The sequence below is a fragment of the Musca vetustissima genome, unplaced genomic scaffold (assembly GCF_032173495.1).
Source record: "Musca vetustissima isolate MV318-11 ecotype Yass unplaced genomic scaffold, APGP_CSIRO_Mvet_v1 utg12756, whole genome shotgun sequence".
NCBI classification, from domain to species: Eukaryota; Metazoa; Arthropoda; class Insecta; order Diptera; family Muscidae; genus Musca; species Musca vetustissima.
Genome location: NW_026881315.1, coordinates 73994 through 86717, shown reverse-complemented (window position 1 = coordinate 86717; position 12724 = coordinate 73994). Strand labels below are relative to the sequence as shown.

The 12724-nt window shown below is 28.9% G+C and overlaps 1 protein-coding gene across 1 annotated transcript in view; it reads left to right on the top strand.

The window, feature by feature from the left end:
* LOC133327306 (serine-rich adhesin for platelets-like) overlaps positions 1 to 12724 on the top strand; it is a 31333-nt gene that overhangs the window by 17582 nt on the left and 1027 nt on the right. The gene's annotated exons all lie outside the window — the stretch shown is intronic.

The following is a 12724-nucleotide window of genomic DNA, read 5'->3' as shown; positions in this document are numbered from 1 at the left end:
AAAACTTGATTTTCCCGTATGAAAAGAGATTTGTTCCGAGGGCTATAACTCCGAAACCCATTGGAATTTTATTTCGCTGTGTCCAGCATTAGCTCTGAACTAGCAGAACAATTTTCAAAACTAACATATCCTGCAAAAATTGCGTTTAGTGACTCAAAATCGCTAAAATATTGAAAAGTGTTATTTTAGCAAAAATTTGACTTTCTTTGACTCTTTTTTCTTTTAGAAAAGAGATTTTTTGAGGGCTACAACTTAGAAACCCGACCGAATTATATTTTGCTATGTTCAGCATTATTGTAGCTATGGGCTAGCAGAACAAATTTCCAAACCGACATATTCTTTCAAAATTGCATTTAGAGACACAATATCGAGAAAATATTGAAAATTGTTATTTTAGCAAAAATTTGATTTTCCTAAGAAAACAGATTTTTTCTGAGGGCTATAACTCGGAATCCAGATGCAATTTTGTTTTTCTGTATTTAGCATTATTGTAGCTCTGGACTAGCAGAACAATTTTCAAAACTTTACATATCCTGCAAAAATTGCGTCTATTGACTTAAAATCACGAAAATATTGAAAATTGCTATTTGAATTGCAAAAAATTGTTGTTTACCTAAAAAAAGAGATCCCTTCTGAGGGCTATTACTCAGAAACCCTTTGAAATTTTCATTCACTATGTTTAGCTTTATTGTAGATCTGGACTAGCGGAACAATATTCCGAACCAATACATTCTGATAAAATAGCGATTATTTCCTCTAAATCGCAAATATATTGAAAATTGTTATTTTAGCAAAAATTTGATTTTCACCTAAGCGAAGAGATTTGTTTTGAGGGCTATAACTCCGAAACCCGTTGGAATTTTATTTCGCTGTGTTCAGCATTATTGAAGCTATGGACAAGTAGAACAATTTTCCAAACCAATATATCCTTCCAAAATTGCATCTAGTGGATCAAAATCGTTAAAATATATACAATTTTTATATTAGCAAAAAATTGATTTTCCGGCAAGAAAGGAGATTTGTTCTGAGGTCTATAACGCAGAAACCCGTTGGAATTTTGTTTCGCTGTGTTCAGCATTATGACAGCTATAGACTAGCAAAACAATTTTCCAAACCAACATATCCTGAAAAAATTGCGTTTTAGTGTCTCAAAATCGTGCAAGCATTGAAAATCGTTATTTAAAGGAATTGAATTTTCCGTAAGAAAGTTGATTTAGCTACAATAATGTTCTTTATAGAAAAACAAAATTCCATCTAGTTTCCAAGATAACGACATGAGAATCCAGGCAAATTTTTTTTCTGAATGAATTTTTTTAATTCTTTCTCAGTTTTATTTCATATTTTTAATAGGTATTAACCTAGACATCACATGATAATGTTCTACATAATATAAAAAAACACAAATAACAACAACAAAAAGTGTTTCTAAATTTCTTCACACGCGTTGTGCTTCTTGTTGTTGGATGTCCAAGATTATTTTTTGTCTATTTGCCTGCATATTCTTTCCAATTTAACAAAACCATAAATTTCTTTTTTGCTTTTTTAAGAATCTCACGCGTTTTTTTTTAATTCTAAAACAAAATAGCAATAATAACAACAAATTTAAAAAATTATTGCCAAAGAAAAATATTGTTCTGTTCTGTTATTAACAATAACATTCTTTATGAAGTCATGACAACAAGTTTTTTTTTCTGTAAATATTAACACAAAATCATTTATCAAATAAAAAAATAAATGATCGGCACTGCTGTTTTTTCTTTATTTTCTTATAAGAAAAATAAACAAAATTCACGAGTTGAAAATCAAATAATTAATAGCAATGAAAAAAATGATTTCAATATATCATGGATCAATGATTCCGCCCCTTGGGTGGTAGTGATGAGATAGACAATCGCAGGAAATTGATGACGCACATAATAACGCTATTTTGACAAGCCTCCTCGCAGTGGATCGGAATGATGTTTTTTTATTTATTTATTTATTTTTTTTTTTTTTTGTTTTCCAGTAAATTTTTGTTATTTTATGGGCAATATATTACTGTCGATTAATTTATGTTGCAAAAAAAAATCCCAAAGAATACAAACATTGTTTTTTAGAATAAAAAAAATCAGGTCAGCTAAATTGAAGGTTGAGAATAAAAAAAAAAATAAATTAATTATAAAAATAACAGGAAGTAATATATTTAAAAAAAATTAAAAACATATGTAGTTATCGATATTTGTAACGAAAATAATCGGCTACCGTTCAGCCAGCACTTGGAAAATATTTTTAAAATTCCATAAAGAAAATACACATATTTTCTCAGGCTCATATCTCAAAATCCAATTGGAATTTTGTTTCGCTATGTTCAGCTTTCTTGTAGCTATGGACTAGCAGAAAATTTTTCCAAAATAATTTATCCTCCAATAACCTCAAAATCGCCAAAATTTTGAAAATCTTCATTTTATCAAAAAATTGATTTTTCCTAAGAACAGTGATTTTATCTGAGGGTCATAACTCGGAAACGCGTTGGAATTTTATTTCTCTGTCTTCAGCATTGTTGTAGCTATGGACTGGCACAATAATTTTGTAAACCAACATATCCTCCCAAATCTGCAGCTAGTGGCTCAAAATTGCTAAAAAATTAAAAACGTTAATTTTATCCAAAAACCTTATTTTTTCTTATGAAAATGATTTTTTTTCGGAGGTCCATATCTCGAAAACCCCTTGGAATTTTTCTTCGCTGTGTTTGGCATTATTGTAGCTAAGAACTAGCAAAATAATTTTGTAAACCAACTTATCCAGCCAAATCTGCTTCTAGCGTCTCAAAATCGCTAAAAATTTGGAAATCGTTATTTTATCAAAAACCATTTTTTTCATAAGAAAGTAGTTTTGTTCTGAGGGCTATAACTCGGAAACCCATTAGAAATTTTGCTTCGCTGTGTTAGACAATATTGTAGCTATGGTCTAGCAGAACAATATTTCGGAACAACTTATTCTGCAAAAACGGCTCCTACTACCTAAAAAATCGCTAAAATATTGAAAATCTTTATTTGATCGAAAACTAGCTTTTTCTTGAAGAAAATAGATTTGATCTGAGAGCTATAACTCCAAAACCCATTGGAATTTTGTTTCTCTGTTTTTAGCATTATCGTAGCTATTGCCTAGCGGAACAATTTTCCTAAAGGACTTATTCCCCAAAAACTGTTGTTTTTGCCTTAAAATCTCTAAAATATTGAAAATCATTATTTTAATTAAAAAACTTGATTTTTTCTAAGAAATGGGATTTGTTTGGATCGTTGTAACTCGGAAAACAGTTGAAACTTTATTGTTCTGTCTTCAGCCTTATTGTAGCTATAGTCCAGCAGAACAATTTGTCAAACCGTCATATCCTATAAAAATTGCTGCTAGTACCTCAAAATGGCTAAAATGTTGAAAATTGTTATTTTTTTAGAAATTAAAATTTTCATAAGAAAAGATGTTTGTTCTGAGGGCTATAACTCGGAAACTATTTGGAGTTTAATTTTTCGGTGTTCTGCCCTATTGTAGCTATGGACTAGCAGAACAATTTCCCAATCCAACATATCCCTCAAAAACTGTCACTAGTGTCCCAAAATCTGTAAAATTTTAAACAATCTTTCTTTGATCGAAAATTTTCCTAAAAAATGGGATTGGTTCTAAGGGCTATAATTCCGAAACCACTTGGAATTTCATTTCTCTGTCTCCTGCATTATTGTAGCTAAGGACTAGCAGAATAATTTTCCCAACCAGCATATTTTGCAAAAAGTATTTTTAAGACTAAAAATTGGTCAAATGTTTAAAATCTTTATTTTGGCCAAACTATGAAATGTCTCTAGAAAAGTAGATTTGTTTGGAGGGCTATAACTCCAAAACCCTTTGGAACTTCGTTTTACTGTCTTCAACATTATTATAGCTATGGTGTAGCAGAATAACTTTCCAAAATAACTTATTCTGCAAATTCCGCATCTTCTGCCTCAAAATCTGTATTATATTGAAAAATCGAATTTTATCAAATATTTGATTTTTTTCTATTAAACGAGACTTATTCGGAGCCGTATAACTCTGAAACGATTCGGAATATTTTAATTCTATGTCTAGCAATATTGTAGCTATAGACTAGCAGATTAATTTTCCAAAATTACTTATCCCGTAAAAACTGCTGCTAATGCCTCAAAATCGGTAAAATATTGAAAACCTTTATATTATGAACAAATTTGATTTTTTCTAAGAAGAGAGCTTTGTTCGAAGGACTATTACTCCGAAACCCTTTGGAAGTTGGTTTTACTGTGTTGGTTTTATTGTAGGTATGGACTAATAGCAATTTTCCAAACCAACATATCCCGCAAAAATTACTCTTAGTGCTTCAAAATCGCTAAAATTTTAAAAATCTTTATATTATCAAAAATTTAATTTTCCCAAGAAAAGGGATTTGTCCAAATGTCTATAATTCGGAAACCCGTTGGAATTTTATTTTTCTATCTGCAGCATTCCTGTAGCTATGGTCTAGCAGAATAATTTTCTGAAAGAACTTATCCCGTAAAAAGTGCTCGTAATGCCTCCAAATTGCTAAAATTTTGAAAATCTGAGTTTTATCAAAAATTCAGATTTCTCCTAAAAAAATGGATTTGTTCGGAGAGCTACAGCTCGGAAACGCTTTATAAATTGGTTTTACTATGTTCAGCATTATTGTAGCTATGGTCTGGGAGAACACATTTCCAAAACATTTTATCCAGCTAAAACTTCATCTACTGCCTCAAAATCAATAAAATTGTTAAGTATGTGTTTTATCATAAATTAAATTTTTCGTAAGAGATTTTTCGAAGGGTCATAATTCCGAAACCCTTTGGAACTTGGTTTTACTTCGTTTAGCATTATTGTAGCTATGGTCTGGGATAAAAATTTAGCAAAATATTATATCCTGCAAAAACTTCATCTAATGCCTCAAAATTGCTAAAATTATGAACATTTTGATATTATCAAAAAATTGATTTTTCCTAAGAAAAGGAATTTGTTCTGAGGGGCTATAGTAGCTATGGTATGGGAGAACAATTTTTCAAAACATTATATCCTGCAAAAAAGAATCCTACTACCTTTTTTTTTTGGAAAATTGTTTCTTTATCGAAAAATTGGATATTTAGTCTCATATTTTTTATTATTATAAAAATAAATACATTTTTATCATTTCCATTATTTACACACACATACACTCACAAATATTATAAACTTTTATAATGCCACCTAATTGTCTGGCTTTCCGCATAGCTGTTGATTGTACACTCACTGACAGCGTGAAAATCATTTGCAACTTTTTTTCACAGCTTTTTTTTCTTTTTCCAAAAAAATCGTTGTGAAGAAGCACGATATTTAACAACGTTATGATAATTTTTTGTATTTTTTACAATTAGCAAATTTATCAAAATCCATGATATTATATTTTATAAATACTTGAAGAAGAAGAAGCTCAGAGAGGTGGTGTGTTGTGTGTCGGGGTTTTGACAACTATATTTTAATCAAACAATAACAACAACTAAACCGATTGTCCACCATTATAATGATAACATTTTGATGACATTTAAGCGGTTCGGCGGCGGTGGCGACGGGCACGTGCCTGTAATTAGAGTGTGATTATTGTCGGGTTTGTCTGCCTTTTTTGTTTTTTTATAGTCTAATTCCAAACTTTTGTAAGGGAGATTAATTGCAGATGTTTATGATGTAAAGACGTAAGAGATTAAAATTAGTATTATATTCTTGTAATTTAATATTTCTACAATGTTTTGAGAGGAGAAGATTTTATTTCCTCATTTTTTTTCTATTTTTAGATTGTTGCTTTATAAGGGTATTTAAATTTATTTTAGTAAAAAAATGAAACACGTGATAATTACTTCTAAGACACTTTGAAGATTTTATTGAACAAAAAAATAAAATTGTTAAATTGTTAAAAATATTGTAAAAACAAAATCATAAAGATTTTTAGTAGAATTTTTTAAATATTTTTTTTATGCAATTTTGTTCAGTAGTGTTGGCGGTTTATTTGGGATACCATTTGTATTTTGTTTTTGCAAAATAGTCAGGCTGAATCCCAGTTTGTTGTTTTTATAAAAAAAAACAACTATTTATAAGTGGGGAATGTATGGCATTGTTTGCCGAGGGGTAAGGCAGGGAAGACTATAGTTTCGGATCACGCCACTGATCCTCATCAGTTCCCTTAGTTTTTTGTTGGGATTTTCTCCCCCAGAAGATATTGCTTCTATACAAAAAACCTTTCATACCCAAATGTCTCTTGTAACAAAGCGAAGTACTTAGCTGACCAACGACCTAAACTGCATGAGAATTTCGCTGGAGCCTCACTTCGAGGTTAACAAGGCATTTACAAACAAACTAAGGGAACTGATAAGGATCAGTGGCGTGATCCGAAGCTATAGTCTGCCCTGCCTTACCCCTCGGCAAACAATGCCATACATTCCCCACTAATAAATAGTTGTTTTTTTATAAAAACAACAAACTGGGATTCAGCCTGACTACTTTGACTTTTATAAATTTTTTTTCTGAAAAAATACCTATTTTGGAAATTTTATATTTTTTCTTAGAGGAGAAAAAAAAAATATTAAAATTCATGACATTTGTTGACATTTGTTTCAGGAAACCGCCATTGTTTTGAACACTATGGTCTGTTTTTGCCAGTTGAATTGTTTTAAGAAATTGTTCTGCTAGTTTATAGCTACAATAATTCTGAACACAGTAAAACAAAGTTCCAAAGGATTTCCGAGCTATAGCCCTCCGAATTAATCCATGTTCTTAGTAAAAATTATTTTTTTTTTATAAAATAAAGATTTTCAATATTTTTTAACGATTTTGAGGTATTACGAGCAGTTTTTGATGGATACATTGTTTTAGGAAAATGTTCTCCTAGTCTATAGCTACAATATTGCTAGATATCGAAATTTAATATTCCGACTCGTCTTGGAGTTCCAGACCTCCGAATAAGTACTTTTTATTAGAAAAAAAAAATCAATATATTTGATAAAACTCGGGTTTTCAATATTTTACCGATTTTCGAGGCAGAAGATGCGGTATTTGCAGAAAATGTTGTTTTGGAAAATTGTTCTGCAAATGCATAGCTACAATAATGATGAACACAACAGTAACAAGTTCGAATGGGTTTTCGAGTTATTGTCCTATATATATATATATATATATCGGGAAGAAATACATATATCAAAGAAAAAAAATTAAAATTCATGACATTTGTGGTCAATTTTTTGCACAGTTAAAATACAGGAAAAAACTTAAATTTTTCCTGTTCTTTACATATATACCTATATATATATATATATACCATTCTTCCTTCCCATATATAGAGGGCGCATGCGTTGAATGATGCCATGTCATCATCCTTTGCCCCTTTTTCTCCATAATTTCCTTTTGTTTTATTGCTGCCTCTTTTTTTGCCATTGTTCATTTTATTTCTTATTGTTAATAATAATTACATTGTTGTGTGCAATTCTCAGAATAATTTATATTTTAATGAGTTTTTCTTTTTTCTGATTTGATTCAGGAAAATAAATCATTTTTTTAAATAAATTTGCCTTGAATTATTTGCTGCTTCATAGATTAAATAATAAATTATTCTGTTTTATTTATTTCATTCGATTTAAAAGATAAATTCAAATTAATTAAATTTTAGCACTTGACCATAAAATATTTGCAAAACTATCTCGGGGCGCACACACACACGCCTTCGGCAATTAAAATGCAATATATATTTTTTTATATTTGAAAATGCAAATTTCAAATGCAAAGAAAAATAATTTATTGTTTAATTTGTTTTGGGGCCAGGCGACAATTAAAATAGAACAACAACAACAACAATTTTTATTATTAAATAATGCAATTAACAAATATGATGATGATGGTGGCGATCGCCAACAGGTATAAATAAAACACGAAGCAACAATTTCATTTCAATTGAATTAAAATATTAAATTTGAAAATTTATTAAAAGAAAATGCAATTTGAAGGACAGTGGGGCCCACTTAAAAAAATAATAATTTTATGAAAAGAAAAAAAAATCAAAAAAAAAAAAAATAACAAAATAACAAAAGGGCCCCTTTTCATAAAATTTAAATTTTTTATAAAAAGAAAAATATTTAAAAAATTATCCTTTTTGCAAATTTTGTACCACTGTGCCTTCCATTAACACCTGCCGCATTTGTGGTTTTTATGAGGTTCACTCCTCCCTCTGTCTGCGTAATTTATGTTAATGTTGTGGATCATCAAAGTGAATGTCAAATTGTCAAAAAAAAAAAAAAAAATCGAGAAAAAAAATCGGTTTTGAAAATAACCAAACATGTTTTTTTTTCGTTATTTTTAGAGTCACTCAATTCCGATTTTTATTTATTTATTTTTTTTGGTAAATAGAAAAAAAAAATAAATTGTGATAAACAATTTTTTCGTTTGAACAAATATTTTGGCTCTCAAATCAATATCCATCTCATGATGATGATTAGAAATGCAAATACCAAAAAAATCTCAACTACGTAAACATTAAAATCACCCGAAAACGTCAAATCATCATCATTCGAAAAAAAACCTCAAACGACAACAACAAATGATAATAATCATCGAATGTCAATAAAAAGTCATCAACTGTTCTGATAGAACGAACCACAAAGCGATGCAAGTAGAAAAAAAACGGGAAGCATTTCAAAGATTTGAACTTTGCCATGAAAAATTTCTTTTTTTTTCGGTACTGAGAAGGACAAATAGAATTTCGAAAAAAAAAATAGAAGAAGTGATAAAGATTGCAGAAAGTGATAGAAAGATGGGGGGGAAAGTAAGGACAAAAATGATGATGCACATATCAGCAGATGTCTTTAACTTATGAGCGGATCAGAAAAGAAGAAAAAATACCAAAAAATTATTTTCCAATACCCTCTTATTTAAAAATAATATTTTAGTATTCAAAAGAAAAATATATATCTCAGATTTCACTACTTCGAACCGACCTTAATTATCGAAGTTTTGCAGTGAAAAGAAAAGGCTGCCTTTGCAAAACTTCGATCATTAAAGTAAAATCTGACTTAAAACTCATTCATAGGAAAAAATAAATTTTTTGATAAAAACTCATATTTTCTAAATTTTAAGGATTTTGAGGTACTAGAAGGAGATTTTACGGTATAAGTTATTTCGGAAAATTGTTCTGCCAGACCATAGCTACAATAATGCTAAACACAGTAAAATCAATTTTCAAAGGGGGTTCGAGTTATAGCCCTCCGAACAAATCCCTTTTTTTAGGAAAAAAAATCAATTTTTTGATAAAAAAAGAAAAAATTGAAAATTTTAAGGATTTTGAGGCACAAGAAGGAGTTTTTACGGTATAAGTTATTTCGGAAAATTGTTCTGCCATACCACAACTACAATAATGCTACACACAGTAAAACCAATTTTCAAGGGGGTGTCGAGTTATATCCCTCGGAACTAATCCCTTTTTATAAAAAAATAAAAAATAAGTTGGTCTACAAAATTATTCTGCCAGACCATAGCTACAATAATGCTGACAACAGTTCTGAGATATAGCCGCTCCCAACTAATCCCTTTTTTAGGAAAAATCAAATTGTTGATAATATAAAAATTTTCAATATTTTTGCGATTTAGAGGTACTACAAGCCGTTTTTGCCGGTTGAATTGTTTTAGGAAATTGTTCTGCTAGTTAATAGCTGCAATAATGCTGACGACAGTAAAACCAATTTCCAAAGGGTTTCCGAGTTATATGCCTCCGAAAAAATCTCTATTCTTAGGAAAAATTAAATTTTTTATAAAATAAAGGTTTTCAATATTTTTAACGATTTTGAGGTACTACGAGCCGGTTTTGGTGGATGAATTGTTTTAGGAAAATGTTCTGCTAGTCCATAGCTACAATATTGCTAGACATGGAAATTTAATATTCCGAGTCGTTTCCGAGTTCTAGACCTCCGAATAAGTACCTTTTTTAGAAAAAAAATTAATAATTGATAAAACTCGGTTTTTCATTATTTTACCGATTTTGAGGCAGAAGATACGTATTTGCAGAAAAAGTTGTTTTGGAAAATTGTTCTGCTAGTTTATAGCTACAATAATGCTGAACACAGTAAAACCAAGTTCCAAAGGATTTCCAAGCTATATGCCTATGAAAAAATGTCTTTACTTAGGAATAATTAAATTTTTTATAAAATTCTGAGGTACTCCGAGCTGTTTTTGCCGGTTGAATTGTTTTAGGAAAATGTTCTGCTTGTCCATAGCTACAATATTGCCCAACATCAAAATTAAATATTCCGACTCGTTTCATAGTTCTAGACCTCCGAATAAGTACCTTTTATTAGAAAAAATCCAATAATTGATAAAATTTGGTTTTTCATAAATTTTAGGAAATTTTTCATAATTATTATGAATTTCTTACGTAATAATAGTTTTATCTATTATTTTAATAGCTATTATAATCAAAACACTTCGTAAAATATATTTATTTTTATTTATGAAATATTTCATATATTTTATGAATGTGAATGAACATATTCATAAAATATAGGATTTACGCCATATGTATTCAATTAATGTATAAAAATTCCAATATTTATACATAGTTTTGCAAATTAATTTCCCTCCGCCCGATTTGTAATGTTTCTTTTTTTAATGTATGAATTTATTTCATAAATTTCAGGAAAGTATTCGTTACATTTTATGCGGTGTTGGCAAATAATTTCCTTTTTTTACATAATTTCACCATTATTCATAAATATACAGATATTTTTACATATTTTTTCAAATGAACTTCTCTCTGTGTAATTTGTAATGTTTCATTTTTTAATTTATGAATTTATTTCATAAATTTCAGGACAGTTGTCATTACTTTTATGAACTCTTTACTCAATAATTGAAATTTCTATATATTTTTTATTAAGTTACCATTTAAAAAATATATTGGTTTAAAAATTATTTAAAAAAAAAGAACGTAAAAATTATTTAATTTTATTTATGAATTATTTCATATATTTTATGAAACTTTCCTTTCTAGGGATATTAAAATAATATGATTTATTATGAGTTCACATTTTATTAAAAATATATATTTGTTTAAATAAATTCTTTTTTGAAAAAGTTGTAACAATTATTTGCCTAATATTTTGAATTATTTCATTCGTTTTAGGAAATGTTTCATTATTTATATGATTTTTTTTAAACAATAGTAATTTCTATATATTATTAAATAAGTTTCCAATCTAAAGAAAATCTTTGTTTAATGATTGTCTTTATTAAACGTAAATAACCTTAAAAAAACGTAAAATATATTTATGAATAATTTCATACATTTTATGAAGGTGTTCATTATTTTCATGAATATTTAATATCAGCAAATATCAACGCATTTTATGAATTTTTGAGAACAATTATAAAACAATTATTTTTTAATGTTCGTTGTTCTAAATTCTATTTTATTTCAATTTTAAAAAAAATATTAAAAATATTTATCTTCCACATTTTTTTCTAGATTATTCTCTTTCCTTGGCTTCTCAATTTATTTAATGAGTGCAAAGTCTTTATTTATTTATTGTTATCTTTTTTGGCCTTATAATCTGTTGTCATATATAATTATTACCCCTATCTATATTGAAAATGTCCACACACACTTTTTGTCATTCAAATTTAATTATCATTATTTCTTTTGTTGTCCATCCATTTAACAACAAATCCATCATAGAAAAAAAATAATTTCAACACATGTCATTCTCTTCGAATCTCTCTTGACATTTCTATAACAAATGTAATTTAAATAATTATCAGCTATAGAAATTTAATTTACGCCAATGATAAAAACGATAAAAGAATGTGTGGTGGTGCTAATTAGAACTAGCAGGTCGAAACATGATAGAGCAAAAAAATATATTAGAAAAATATTTGAATTTCTATATCGAATTCAATTCTGGAATCAATCACATGATGGCAATTTGGTTTGGAAAGAAACTATTAAACATAGAAATGTTTGAGGAAAAATTGCCATGATTTTCTCACAGATCGGCATAAGTTCCTTAAGAGAATGATTTAATTTAATGAGAAAATTTTGAAATTTTTTTCTTTAAATTATTTTGTCTTGTTTTCATGGCTACGCCACTGATTGATTTCCCCCAACTGTAATGTCTCGTAATTTTATTTTTTTCCACTTTTTCATTGATCGAAGGCGGCAACTACCTTAACATGAGTAAAATTAAATTGTTCAAGATATAGACAGACAGACATACGGACAGACGAACGAACAATCTGACAGCCGAATAAAAATCTCACGAATAAAAAAAGACCATTGGCTGATGCCAATTACAAAGCAAAAAAATAAATAAAAAAATCGGAAGAAAATTTTGAAGCTAAACAACAGACACCTCCTTCTCCCTTCTCGGCGATTTTCTTCTTTAGAGGACCCAAAAACAACGATCACGAAGACGACGAACGACGGACGGACGACGATGAACCTGCTGTTGTTGGTTGGAAAACATCTCGTGGTTTATCGAACATTTGCTTTGATTTTTACAATGTGACAAGTGATTCGATTTTTTTAGAATCCACTGCGAACGAGGTAAAGAAAATCGAAAAAATAAAAAAAAAACAAAAAACCTCAACATAGCCATGCAATTTGTTGTAATACGCTTCAAATGAGGGTCTCATGCAAAATCTTTGGCTAATATTGAACTAGTTTCGT